Below are 14,573 nucleotides of genomic sequence, written 5' to 3'. Positions count from 1 at the left end.
AAACAGAATTCTGTGGTGATGATCTCGCTGCCCATTGCTCACAGCATCCCAGTTGCTGTGAGATCAAACAATTATTCATGTACGGATTCAAAGAAAACTTATGACTACTAATTCACTTGTAACAAAAGCCAGAATTTTGTGCCTGTCTGGCCCACGAGGTCAACAGGTGCAGAAGAGGGTGTAGAATCATCTCCCAGGCGAAACGCAATTTCACATTGGGTGGCCAATTAAGGCCTGCCCAGCACATAGTCTGTCCTCCAATTGGCCTGACGGTGCAGGTAGGAGTGGGAACAAGTCGACTGCTGGATCCAATGGGGACTTGACAGGGATTTTAAAAAGCGTCCAGGCAGCTCCTTGAACACTGTCAGGCATTGTGGAGAAGCTAAGGGAGCTGGCAGCAACAATATAAGAAGGATTCTGTTCAGTGGCAGTAGCCTCAGCTACTCATGGAAGGTAGGCGAGCAAACCCGGTGGGCATTCTGTCCCCTGTTCCTGTGATGAGGTCAGTGGTAGGCGTGAAGCCCTGATGCCTATGGATGGTAAGAGGTGGCCACCACATCTAACAAAGGAGGCATGCACAGAGATGGCTGCCCCGGTCAGGGGGCACACTGTGGTGCGCCACAATTGGATACAGTGCCGAAAAAGGTTTAATGATTTCCAAGGGCAAGGGTGAGTTGGCATGGAACTGTGTGGAGACATGTAGTCAGGTGTTAAGTAATGGGTTAAGAGACATTCCAATTAGTTGTCTCATTTATGTTAAGTATCCAATAATTGACACTGATATATAAAGAGGCTTCAGGTGGCCTCTGTCAGGTGATGCGAAAATATACTTTTGTGCAGAGTCTGTTAAAGTGAAATAAAGGTGTTTGTAAAAAGGAGCAGTACCTTTGCCTCTTTATACAACAGCAGCTAAACTTCTAACAAATGGTAGCAGAGGATGGTTGCTGTGCAAATGTGAAGGGTTAACAACTTTTCCAGACCAAACCAAGGAGTGAGTGAGAAGAAAAAAAAAAGAAGATATATGGCTGAACCTAGGATAAAGATGACCAGATATGACTAACCCCCCCACCCTTATTTTCTGAAAGGGGATCGCACACCCAATGGAGAAGTGCAGCAGTTATGTGGACTAAAGTAACTGCCTTGGGAAAGAGAAAACAAGGTATGGCATTGGCTCTTTCTCTACCTTATGACAGTAAAATCCGAAGCAAAGTGTTTTCTGAGCTGGAGTTGGAAGAGTGAGACTGAAGAAGGTCTGGAGACTCTATTACGTGAGACGGATAAGATTTATAAAAAGGATGACTTGTTAAGTGCTTATGAAGCATGGTCAGATTTTGATAGGTTCTGGAAAATAGAGGATTTCTCCATGGAAGACTATATAATGGAATTTGACAGACTATATAAAAGGCTGCAAAAAAACAACCTGGAATTTCCACAGTCTGTGTTGCCTTTAAATTACTTGACTGTGCTAGAGTGAGCAACATGGATAGGCTCCTGGTTTTGACAGGAGTTCAGCTTGTGGATAAAGATACCTTATTCGATCAGATGACAGAAGCTTTAAAAATGTTTCTGGGGAAACATTTGATTCCGATGGCTCTGATGACCCAAATAGGTCAGTCTGTAATAAATTAGAATATGGAAGATACACTACTGATAGGATGGCAAAATCGCACGGCTACAAACAGGTTCCAATACTATAGGGTGGGAATCTCCGACCCCCTGCCGGGTCGGAGAATCAGCACGGGCGGCATGAATCCCGCCCCCGCCAGCTGCCGAATTCTCCGGCGCCAGGGATTTGGCGGGGACGGGAATCGCGCCGCGCCAGTCCCCGGCGATTCTCCGGCCTGCAATGGGCCGAGTGGCCGCCCATTTTCGGCCGGTCCCGCCGGTGTAAATTACAACAGGTGCTTACCGGTGGGACCTGGCTGCGCGGGCGGCCTCGGGGGGGGGGGGGGGGTGCGGGCAGATCTGGCCCCGGGAGATGCCCCCACCGTGGCCTGGCCTGCGATCGGAGCCCACCGATCTGCGGGAGGGCCTGTGTCGTGAGGGCATTCTATTTTCCCGCTTCGGCTGCTGTGGACATCCGCGATGGCCGGTGCGGAGATGAACCCCTCCTGCGCATGAGCTGGGATGACACCAGCACACGCTGGTGCTCCCACGCCTGCGCCAACACTCTCCGGTTGGCGGAGGCCCTTCGGCGCCGGTTGGCGTGGCGCCAAGCCCCTTCCGCGCCGGCCAGCGCAAACCACAAATCACTCCGGCGCCGGCCTAGCCGCCAGAGTGATTCATGACACTCCTTCACACCAGAGTTGCCTGCCCCACAGAATCCCACCCATAGAAGGAGATAGGGACCCGGAAATTATGAAGACAGAAACCCAGTTAGATCCTACAATAGGAAGATGAACCCCAGAAATGCACGGGGCATGATAAATCGATGTTTTCGATGTGACTCTCAATACCATTATGCTTTCAACTGTCCAACACGTTATAATAGAGTGTTTGAAGCGACACATGACATGGAAGAGTCAGAAGAGGAAAAAGATAGTGACCAGAAAGAAGGCATTGTCCTATTAACAAGCAGTTTTACGCCGGCAATGAGAGTGTCGGTTGCAGAATCCTTCAATTGTGCTGTATTGGACAGTGGCTGCACAGGTACTGTGTGTGGAATTGACTGGTTGAAATGTTACCTGGACTCTTTGAATGCTGAAAATCGTAACAAGGTTAAGGAATTTGAAAGTTCCACAAGTTTCAGGTTTGGGGATGATAATACTCTGAACTCGCTGAAAAGAGTGGTGATCACTTGCAATATTGCCGGAGTGAATCAGTTCATTAGCACGGATGTTGTATCAAGTGAGATACCTTTGCTTCTGAGCAGACCATCGATGAAGAAAGCACACATGAAACTGGATATGGAACAGGATAAGGCAACAGTTTTTGGAAAGACGGTGGACTTACAATTTACACAGTCGGGGCACTATAGTATTCCATTACTGACAAATAACATTTCAAGTACAGTTGTTTTTTTTTTAAGTATATTTTATTCAAGTTTTTTGGCCAAACATAACAATACGTAGTGTTTCTTTTACACAACAATAAAGCAATATAAATAACCGTGGCCAGTTTTAAACAAATAAATAAGTAATATATAAACAAAAACAAAAAACAAAAACAAAACTAAATGGCAACTGCCTTGTCCAAACTAAATACTCTCCAAAAATACAATCCAACAATCCAATGTACAATTACATATACCAAATACCTATACATATACAATAACATCCCTGAGAGTCCGTCCGATTCCTCCCCCCCCCCTAACCCCCCCCCCCCGCCTTCCCCCCTGGGTTGCTGCTGTTGTCTACTTCTTTTCCATTCCCTCTATCTTTCTGTGAGGTAGTCGACGAACGGTTGCCACCGCCTGGTAAACCCCTGAGCCGAACCCCTTAACACAAACTTAATCCGTTCTAACTTTATGAACCCTGCCATATTGTTTATCCAGGTCTCCACACCCGGGGGTTTGGCTTCCTTCCACATTAACAATATCCTGCGCTGGGCTACAAGGGACGCAAAGGCCAACACGTCAGCCTCTCTCGCCTCCTGCACTCCCGGCTCTTCTGCAACCCCAAATATAGCCAACCCCCAGCTTGGTTCGACCCGGACCCCCACCACCTTCGAAAGCACCTTTGCCACCCCCACCCAGAACCCCTGTAGTGCCGGGCATGACCAGAACATGTGGGTGTGATTCGCTCGGCCTCTCGAGCATCTCGCACACCTATCCTCTATCCCCAAAAATTTACTAAGCCGTGCTCCAGTCATATGCGCCCTGTGTAACACCTTAAATTGTATCAGGCTTAGCCTGGCACACGAGGACGATGAGTTTACCCTACGTAGGGCATCAGCCCACAGCCCCTCCTCAATCTCCTCCCCCAGTTCTTCTTCCCATTTCCCTTTCAGCTCATCTACCATGATCTCCCCCTCGTCCCTCATCTCCCTGTATATGTCCGCCACCTTACCGTCCCCCACCCATGTCTCTGAGATCACTCTATCCTGCACTTCCTGCGTCGGGACCTGCGGGAATTCCCTCACCTGTTGCCTCACAAAAGCCCTCAATTGCATATACCGAAATGCATTCCCTTGGGGCAACCCATATTTCTCCGTCAGCGCTCCCAGACTCGCAAACGTCCCATCTACAAATAGATCTCTTAATTGTACTACCCCAGCTCTTTGCCATGCTCCAAATCCCCCATCCATTCTCCCCGGAACGAACCTATGAGTGTTTTTTATCGGGGACCGCACCGAAGCTCCCGTCCCTCCCCTATGCCGTCTCCACTGCCCCCAAATTTTCAATGTAGCCACCACCACCGGGCTTGTGGTGTATTTCTTTGGTGAGAACGGCAACGGCGCCGTCACCATTGCTTGCAGGCTAGTCCCCCTGCAGGACGCCCTCTCCAATCTCTTCCACGCCGCTCCCTCCCCTTCTCCCATCCACTTACACACCATTGAAACATTGGCGGCCCAATAGTACTCACTTAGGCTCGGTAGTGCCAGCCCGCCCCCTGTCCCTACTACGCTGCAAGAATCCCCGCCTCACTCTCGGGTCTTCCCAGCCCACACAAAACTCATAATGCTCTTCTCAATTCTTTTGAAAAAAGCCTTCGTGATCACCACCGGGAGGCACTGAAACACAAAAAGGAATCTCGGGAGGACCACCATTTTAACCGCCTGCACCCTACCTGCCAATGACAGGGACACCGTGTCCCATCTCTTAAAGTCCTCCTCCATCTGTTCCACCAACCGCGTTAAATTAAGCCTGTGTAATGTACCCCAATTCTTGGCTATCTGGATCCCCAGGTACCGGACGTCCCTTGTTACCTTCCTCAACGGTAAATCCTCTATCTCTCTGCTCTGCTCCCCCGGGTGCACCACAAATAACTCACTTTTCCCCATGTTCAGTTTATACCCTGAAAAATCCCCAAACTCCCCAAGTATCCGCATTATCTCTGGCATCCCCTCCGCCGGGTCTGCCACATATAGCAACAAATCATCCGCATACAGAGATACCCGGTGTTCTTCTCCCCCCCTAGGTACTCCCCTCCACTTCCTGGAACCCCTCAGTGCCAAGGCCAGGGGTTCAATCGCCAATGCAAACAATAACGGGGACAGAGGACATCCCTGCCTCGTCCCTCTATGGAGCCGAAAATAGTCAGACCCCCGTCCATTCGTGACCACCCCCGCCATCGGGGCCCTATACAGCAACTGTACCCACCTGATATACCCGTCCCCAAAGCCAAATCGCCTCAACACCTCCCACAAATAATCCCACTCCACTCTATCAAATGCTTTCTCGGCATCCATCGCCACCACTATCTCCGCTTCCCCCTCTGATGGGGGCATCATCATTACCCCTAGCAGCCTCCGTATATTTGTATTTAGCAGTCTCCCCTTCACAAACCCAGTTTGTTCCTCATGTACCACCCCCGGGACACAATCCTCTATCCTCATTGCCATTACCTTGGCCAGAATCTTAGCATCCACATTCAGGAGGGAAATGGGCCTGTATGACCCGCATTGCAGCGGGTCTTTTTCCTTCTTTAGGAGGAGCGATATCGTTGCCTCTGACATAGTCGGGGGCAGCTGCCCCCTTTCCCTCGCCTCATTAAAGGTTCTCATCAGTAGCGGGGCCAGCAAGTCCAAATATTTCTTATAGAATTCAACTGGGAATCCGTCTGGTCCCGGGGCCTTCCCCGCCTGCATGCTTCCAATCCCTTTCACTACTTCCTCCGTCTCAATCTGTGCTCCCAGCCCCACTCTCTCCTGTTCCTCCACCTTAGGAAATTCCAGCTGATCCAGAAAGCACATCATTCTCTCCTTCCCGTCCGGCGGCTGCGCTTCATATAATCTTTCATAAAATGCCTTGAACACTCCATTCACTCTCTCCGCTCCCCGCTCCATCTCTCCCTCCTCATCTCTCACCCCCCCTATCTCCCTCGCTGCTCCCCTTTTCCTCAGTTGGTGGGCCAACAACCTACTCGCCTTCTCCCCATATTCATACTGTACACCCTGTGCCTTCCTCCATTGTGCCTCTGCATTACCCGTAGTCAACAAGTCAAATTCTACATGTAGCCTTTGCCTTTCCCTGTATAGTCCCTCCTCCGGTGCCTCCGTGTATTGTCTGTCCACTCTCAGAAGCTCTTTCAACAACCGCTCCCTTTCCCTACCCTCCTGCTTTCCTTTATGTGCCCTAATAGATATCAGCTCCCCTCTAACCACTGCCTTCAGTGCCTCCCAGACCACTCCCACCTGTACCTCCCCATTATCATTAAGTTCCAAGTACCTTTCAATACACCCCCTCACCCTTAAACACACCCCCTCATCTGCCAATAATCCCATGTCCATTCTCCAGGGTGGAAACTGTTGTTTTTCTTCCCCTATCTCCAGGTCCACCCAGTGTGGAGCATGATCCGAGATGGCTATAGCCGTGTACTCCGTCCCCGTCACCTTTGGGATCAGTGCCCTTCCCAAAACAAAAAAATCTATTCGTGAAAATACTTTATGTACATAGGAGAAAAACGAAAATTCCTTACTCCTAGGTCTACTAAATCTCCAGGGGTCTACTCCTCCCATCTGCACCATAAAATCCTTTCGCACCCTAGCTGCAGCCGGCCTCCTTCCGGTCCTGGACCTCGATCTGTCCAGCCCTGGGTCCAGCACCATATTAAAGTCTCCACCCATTACCAACTTCCCCACTTCTAGGTCCGGGATTCGTACTAACATACGCCTCATAAAATTGGCATCATCCCAGTTCGGGGTATACACGTTCACTAATACCACCGCCTCCCCTTGCAGTTTGCCACTCACCATCACGTATCTGCCCCCACTATCCGCCACTATAGTCTTTGCCTCAAACATTACCCACTTCCCCACTAGTATGGCCACCCCCCTGTTTTTTGCATCTAGCCCCGAATGAAACACCTGCCCTACCCATCCTTTGCGAAGTCTAACCTGGCCTGTCAGCTTCAGATGCGTCTCTTGAAGCATAACCACATCTGCCTTAAGTTTCATTAGGTGTGCGAGAACCCGTGCCCTCTTAATTGGCCCGTTCAGCCCTCTCACATTCCACGTGATCAACCGGGTTGGGGGGCTCTTTACCCCCCCCCCCCTTGACGACTAGCCATTTCCTTTTTCAATCCAGCTCCTCACCCGGTTCCCAAGTAGCTGTATCCCCCTCCAGGCGGCGCACCCCCGCCCTGACCCCCCCCCTCCCATACCAGCTCCCTCTTCTCCCCAGCAGCAGCAACCCAGTTAACCCCCCCACCCCCGCTAGATCCCAAGCTAGCGTAATTGCACCCCCCATGTTGCTCCCAGAAGTCAGCAAACTCTGGCCGACCTCGGCTTCTTCCGTGACCTCGGCTCACACTGTGCGAGACCCCCTCCTTCCTGCTTCCCTGTTCCCGCCATGATTACCATAGCGCGGGAACAAAGCCGCGCTACCCCTTTTGGCCCCGCCCCCAATGGCCGCCGCCCACAGCTCCTCATCCTCCCTCACCCCCTCCCCCACGACATGGGGAAGAGAGAGAAGTTACAGGGTCGCAGGTTAACAACCTGGGAAGTCCTCTCTTCCCCCTTTTCCCCCCTTCATCCCACAAATTCACCCCCCCACTTTTGTCCCAAACGTTCTTTTTCTGGCCCGCTCACTCCAGCTTCTCCTCGACAATAAATGTCCACGCCTCATCTGCCGTTTCGAAATAGTGGTGTTTCCCTAGATGTGTGACCCACAGTCTTGCCGGTTGCAACATTCCGAATTTGACCTTCCTTTTATGCAACACCGCCTTGGCCCGATTAAAGCTTGCCCTCCTTCTCGCCACCTCCGCACTCCAATCTTGATACACGCGGATCACCGCATTCTCCCACGACTGTTCCGAGTTTTCTTGGCCCATCTGAGGACCATCTCTCTGTCCTTGTATCGGAGAAATCTCACAACTATTGCTCGAGGAATTTCTCCAGCCCTCGGTCTTCGCGCCATAACCCGATAGGCTCCCTCCACCTCCAGCGGACCCGTCGGGGCCTCCGATCCCATTAACGAATGCAGCATCGTGCTCACATATGCCCCGACGCCCGCCCCTTCTGCACCTTCAGGAGTCGATTTCGGCGGCGTGAGAACAGCTGGTGAGTGGTGAGTCAGTTTCAGCGGGAGCATTGCGGAAGGAGGTTGCTGGGAGGTAAGTCAACCTTTAAAAGCACTTGTCTTTGCAGGGGCAGGCCAGTCGATTTCGGCGGGAGAACAGCTGGTGAGTGGTGAGTCAGTTTCAGCGGGAGCATTGCGGAAGGAGGTTGCTGGGAGGTAAGTCAACCTTTAAAAGCACTTGTCTTTGCAGGGGCAGGCCAGTCGATTTCGGCGGCGTGAGAACAGCTGGTGAGTGGTGAGTCAGTTTCAGCGGGAGCATTGCGGAAGGAGGTTGCTGGGAGGTAAGTCAACCTTTAAAAGCACTTGTCTTTGCAGGGGCAGGCCAGTCGATTTCGGCGGGAGAACAGCTGGTGAGTGGTGAGTCAGTTTCAGCGGGAGCATTGCGGAAGGAGGTTGCTGGGAGGTAAGTCAACCTTTAAAAGCACTTGTCTTTGCAGGGGCAGGCCAGTCGATTTCGGCGGCGTGAGAACAGCTGGTGAGTGGTGAGTCAGTTTCAGCGGGAGCATTGCGGAAGGAGGTTGCTGGGAGGTAAGTCAACCTTTTAAAAGCACTTGTCTTTGCAGGGCCAGGCCAGTCGATTTCGGCGGCGTGAGAACAGCTGGCTGGTTAGTCAATTTCAGCAGGAGCTGAGAATTTTTCTTTTTCTTTTTTTAAATTTTATTTTAAATTAGTTTTTTAGGCGGGAACAGGAAGTCGACCCGCGGACGTCTGGGAAGACCCTCCCCAATAAATTCTGGTGGAGAGGAAACCCGAGACATTACACGTGTAGTGTCTCCCACCCGCCCTCCTCCTCTAACCTAATAATAAAACCCATTGGTCTGAGGTAAGTACCATATTTTATTATATTATTATTATTTTTTAGCCAGATCTTGGTAGAAAGTTAGAGGAATGGCAGGGAAGGGAGTGCAATGTTCCTCCTGCAGGATGTTTGAGGTGAGGGATGCAGTTAGTGTCCCTGCTGATTTTACCTGCAGGAAGTGCTGCCATCTCCAGCTCCTCCAAGACCGAGTTAGGGAACTGGAGCTGGAGTTGGAAGAACTTCGGATCATTCGGGAGGCAGAAGGGGTCATAGATAGCAGCTTCAGGGAATTAGTTACACCAAAGATTGGAGATAGGTGGGTAACTGTAAGAGGGACTGGGAAAAAACAGTCAGTGCAGGGATCACCTGCGGTCGTACCCCTGAGAAGCAAGTATACCGCTTTGGATACTTGTGGGGGGGGGGACTTACCAGGGGTAAGCCATGGGGTACGGGTCTCTGGCACGGAGTCTGTCCCTGTTGCTCAGAAGGGAAGGGGGGAGAGGAGCAGAGCATTAGTAATTGGGGACTCTATAGTCAGGGGCACAGATAGGAGATTTTGTGGGAGCGTGAGAGACTCACGTTTGGTATGTTGCCTCCCAGGTGCAAGGGTACGTGATGTCTCGGATCGTGTTTTCCGGGTCCTTAGGGGGGAGGGGGAGCAGCCCCAAGTCGTGGTCCACATTGGCACCAACGACATAGGTAGGAAAGGGGACAAGGATGTCAGGCAGGCTTTCAGGGAGCTAGGATGGAAGCTCAGAACTAGAACAAACAGAGTTGTTATCTCTGGGTTGTTGCCCGTGCCACGTGATAGTGAGATGAGGAATAAGGAGAGAGAGCATTTAAACACGTGGCTCCAGGGATGGTGCAGGCGGGAGGGATTCAGATTTTTGGATAACTGGGGCTCTTTCTGGGGAAGGTGGGACCTCTACAGACAGGATGGTCTACATCTGAACCTGAGGGGCACAAATATCCTGGGGGGGAGATTTGTTAGTGCTCTTTGGGGGGGTTTAAACTAATGCAGCAGGGGCATGGGAACCTGGATTGTAGTTTTAGGGTAAGGGAGAATGAGAGTATAGAGGTCAGGAGCACAGATTTGACATCGCAGGAGGGGGCCAGTGTTCAGTAAGGTGGTTTGAAGTGTGTCTACTTCAATGGCAGGAGTATCCGAAACAAGGTAGGGGAACTGGCAGCGTGGATTGGTACCTGGGACTTCGATGTTGTGGCCATTTCGGAGACATGGATAGAGCAGGGACAGGAATGGATGTTGCAGGTTCCGGGGTTTAGGTGTTTTAGTAAGCTCAGAGAAGGAGGCAAAAGAGGGGGAGGTGTGGCGCTGCTAGTCAAGAGCAGTATTACGGTGGCGGAGAGGATGCTAGATGGGGACTCTTCTTCCGAGGTAGTATGGGCTGAAGTTAGAAACAGGAAAGGAGAGGTCACCCTGTTGGGAGTTTTTTATAGGCCTCCTAATAGTTCTAGGGATGTAGAGGAAAGGATGGCAAAGATGATTCTGGATATGAGCGAAAGTAACAGGGTAGTTATTATGGGAGACTTTAACTTTCCAAATATTGACTGGAAAAGATATAGTTCGAGTACAATAGATGGGTCGTTTTTTGTACAGTGTGTGCAGGAGGGTTTCCTGAAACAATATGTTGACAGGCCAACAAGAGGCGAGGCCACGTTGGATTTGGTTTTGGGTAATGAACCAGGCCAGGTGTTGGATTTGGAGGTAGGAGAGCACTTTGGGGACAGTGACCACAATTCGGTGACGTTTACGTTAATGATGGAAAGGGATAAGTATACACCGCAGGGCAAGAGTTATAGCTGGGGGAAGGGCAATTATGATGCCATTAGACGTGACTTGGGGGGGATAAGGTGGAGAAGTAGGCTGCAAGTGTTGGGCACACTGGATAAGTGGGGCTTGTTCAAGGATCAGCTACTGCGTGTTCTTGATAAGTATGTACCGGTCAGACAGGGAGGAAGGCGTCGAGCGAGGGAACCGTGGTTTACCAAGGAAGTGGAATCTCTTGTTAAGAGGAAGAAGGAGGCCTATGTGAAGATGAAGTGTGAAGTTTCGGTTGGGGCGATGGATAGTTGCAAGGTAGCGAGGAAGGATCTAAAGAGAGAGCTAAGACGAGCAAGGAGGGGACATGAGAAGTATTTGGCAGGAAGGATCAAGGAAAACCCAAAAGCTTTCTATAGGTATGTCAGGAATAAGCGAATGACTAGGGAAAGAGTAGGACCAGTCAAGGACAGGGATGGGAAATTGTGTGTGGAGTCTGAAGAGATAGGCGAGATACTAAATGAATATTTTTCGTCAGTATTCACTCAGGAAAAAGATAATGTTGTGGATGAGAATGCTGAGCCCCAGGCTAATAGAATAGATGGCATTGAGGTACGTAGGGAAGAGGTGTTGGCAATTCTGGACAGGCTGAAAATAGATAAGTCCCCGGGACCTGATGGGATTTATCCTAGGATTCTATGGGAGGCCAGGGAAGAGATTGCTGGACCTTTGGCTTTGATTTTTATGTCATCATTGGCTACAGGAATAGTGCCAGAGGACTGGAGGACAGCAAATGTGGTCCCTTTGTTCAAAAAGGGGAGCAGAGACAACCCCGGCAACTATAGGCCGGTGAGCCTCACGTCTGTAGTGGGTAAAGTCTTGGAGGGGATTATAAGAGACAAGATTTATAATCATCTAGATAGGAATAATATGATCAGGGATAGTCAGCATGGCTTTGTGAAGGGTAGGTCATGCCTCACAAACCTTATTGAGTCCTTTGAGAAGGTGACTGAACAGGTAGACGCGGGTAGAGCAGTTGATGTGGTGTATATGGATTTCAGCAAAGCGTTTGATAAGGTTCCCCACGGTAGGCTATTGCAAAAAATACGGAGGCTGGGGATTGAGGGTGATTTAGAGATGTGGATCAGAAATTGGCTAGCTGAAAGAAGATAGAGGGTGGTGGTTGATGGGAAATGTTCAGAATGGAGTACAGTCACAAGTGGAGTACCACAAGGATCTGTTCTGGGGCCGTTGCTGTTTGTCATTTTTATCAATGACCTAGAGGAAGGCGCAGAAGGGTGGGTGAGTAAATTTGCAGACGATACTAAAGTCGGTGGTGTTGTCGATAGTGTGGAAGGATGTATCAGATTACAGAGGGATATAGATAAGCTGCAGAGCTGGGCCGAGAGGTGGCAAATGGAGTTTAATGTAGAGAAGTGTGAGGTGATTCACTTTGGAAGGAATAACAGGAATGCGGAATATTTGGCTAATGGTAAAGTTCTTGAAAATGTGGATGAGCAGAGGGATCTAGGTGTCCATGTACATAGATCCCTGAAAGTTGCCACCCAGGTTGATAGGATTGTGAAGAAGGCCTATGGAGTGTTGGCCTTTATTGGTAGAGGGATTGAGTTCCGGAGTCGGGAGGTCATGTTGCATCTGTACAGAACTCTGGTACGGCCGCATATGGAGTATTGCGTACAGTTCTGGTCACCGCATTATAGGAAGGACGTGGAGGCTTTGGAGCGGGTGCAGAGGAGATTTACCAGGATGTTGCCTGGTATGGAGGGAAAATCTTATGAGGAAAGGCTGATGGACTTGAGGTTGTTTTCGTTGGAGAGAAGAAGGTTAAGAGGAGACTTAATAGAGGCATACAAAATGATCAGGGGGTTGGATAGGGTGGACAGTGAGAGCCTTCTCCCGCGGATGGATATGGCTGGCACGAGGGGACATAACTTTAAACTGAGGGGTAATAGATATAGGACAGAGGTCAGAGGTAGGTTCTTTACGCAAAGAGTAGTGAGGCCGTGGAATGCCCTACCTGCTACAGTAGTGAACTCGCCAACATTGAGGGCATTTAAAAGTTTATTGGATAAACATATGGATGATAATGGCATAGTGTAGGTTGGATGGCTTTTGTTTCGGTGCAACATCGTGGGCCGAAGGGCCTGTACTGCGCTGTATTGTTCTATGTTCTATGTTCTAAGACCAAGAATCCTTAAGTTCTTCCTCCTCGCATTGTTCTCCTGCACCTCCAGCCTTTCCACACATCTTTTGTGTTGTGCCTCGTGGATCTCCGTTTTCACCACCAGGCCCTGTATGTTGTCCTCATTCTCAGCAGCCTTTGCCTTCACGACCCGAAGCTCCTGTTCCTGGGTCTTTTGCTCCTCCTTTAGCCCCTCAATCGCTTGTAATATCGGGGCCAACAGCTCCTTCTTCATCTCCTTTTTGAGTTCATCTACGCAACGCCGCAGGAACTCTTGCTGGTCAGGGCCCCATATTAAACTGCCTCCCTCCGACGCCATCTTGCTTTGTGCCTGCCTTCCAGGCCGCTGCTCTTGAGGATCCACCGCAATCCGGCTACTTTCCTCTCTTTTTTCCATCCGTGTCCGGGGAGGATTTCCTTCTGGATTACCGCACAGTGTTATTTGCCGTTAAAATTGCCGATGGGGCTCCTATTAAGAGCCCAAAAGTCCGTTCCACCGGGAGCTGCCGAAACGTGCGACTTAGCTGGTCATCGCCGCACCCGGAAGTCTCAAGTACAGTTGTTAAGGATGTGTTAATGGCAGTTGAAAATGGGACTTTAGCGGATAAAAAGCTTGTTGTATTAAAACTGCATAAGCAATTTGCGCATCCGTCTCCTCGGAGGCTGAAAAAATTATTAAAGGATGCAGGGGTAAGGGATGAAGACTATATTAAACTGATAGAACAGGTTAGTGATCGCTGTGAAGATTGTAGGAAGTACAGAAGGACACCAGCACAACCGATAGTAACCCTAACTTTGGCCAGAGATTTTAATGACATCGTGGCCATGGACCTTAAGATCTGGGATAAAGCCAATAATATATTTATTTTGCATTTTGTAGATTTAGCAACCAGATTTAGTCAATTAACAATTGTACGAAGTAAAGAAAAGAGAGTAATTCTGGATCAAATCGTGGAAAAATGGATAGGGACAGGAATGGGCCCACCGGCAAAATTCCTTACGGACAATGGGGGAGAATTTGCTAATGATGAGTTTAGGGATATGTGTGAAAAAGTGAATATCACAATTATGAATATGGCTGCAGAAAGCCCATTTAGTAATGCTGTGTGTGAAAGAAACCATGCTTTGGAAAATTTTGGCAGATCGACCAAACTGCAAGCTAAATTCAGCTTTAGCATGGACAGTACATGCAAAGAATTCATTGCAGATGGTTGGGGGCTATAGTTCCTATCAATTAGTGTTTGGTAGAAATCCTAAAATTCCATCCATTTTATATGACCAGCCTCCAGCTTGGGAAGGGACTACAATTAGCTCTGCCTTTGCTGAGCATTTAAATGAATTACATAGCAGTAGAAAAGCTTTTTTGAAAGCAGAAGTCTCTGAAAGAATTCACAGAGCTTTAAGACATAATGTACGGCCATCAAATACCGTTTTTCAGCAAGGAGACATAGCATACTATAACGAATGGAAAGGCCCAGGGGAGATCATAGGCATAGATGGCAAAACTATTATTTTGCAACATGGCAATCAAACTGTTAGGGTACATTCATCAAGGATACAGATTACAAATTTTCAAATTTAGACAGAGCAGACAGAAATGACGAGGAACCAG

General features: G+C 49.5%; 1 protein-coding gene across 7 annotated transcripts in view; it reads left to right on the top strand.

The window, feature by feature from the left end:
* Positions 1 to 14,573, top strand: part of LOC140408705 (transmembrane protein 144-like) — a 164,526-nt gene that overhangs the window by 39,346 nt on the left and 110,607 nt on the right. For 5 of the 7 annotated variants that reach the window (XM_072496292.1, XM_072496290.1, XM_072496288.1 and 2 more), the window contains exons 1-2: positions 380 to 453; positions 1,086 to 1,159. The exons of 1 other annotated variant lie outside the window; for it this stretch is intronic. The gene's annotated coding sequence lies outside the window, so the exon portion shown is untranslated. Of the gene's footprint in view, positions 1 to 379; positions 454 to 1,085; positions 1,160 to 14,573 lie in introns of those variants that run through there. One more of the 7 variants, XM_072496286.1, reaches the window with a different exon arrangement.

Source organism: Scyliorhinus torazame, chromosome 3 (genome assembly GCF_047496885.1).
Source record: "Scyliorhinus torazame isolate Kashiwa2021f chromosome 3, sScyTor2.1, whole genome shotgun sequence".
In the NCBI taxonomy this organism is placed as follows: Eukaryota; Metazoa; Chordata; class Chondrichthyes; order Carcharhiniformes; family Scyliorhinidae; genus Scyliorhinus; species Scyliorhinus torazame.
The sequence above is the reverse complement of the archived record's forward strand: the minus strand, read 5'-3'. Positions and strand labels throughout refer to the sequence as shown.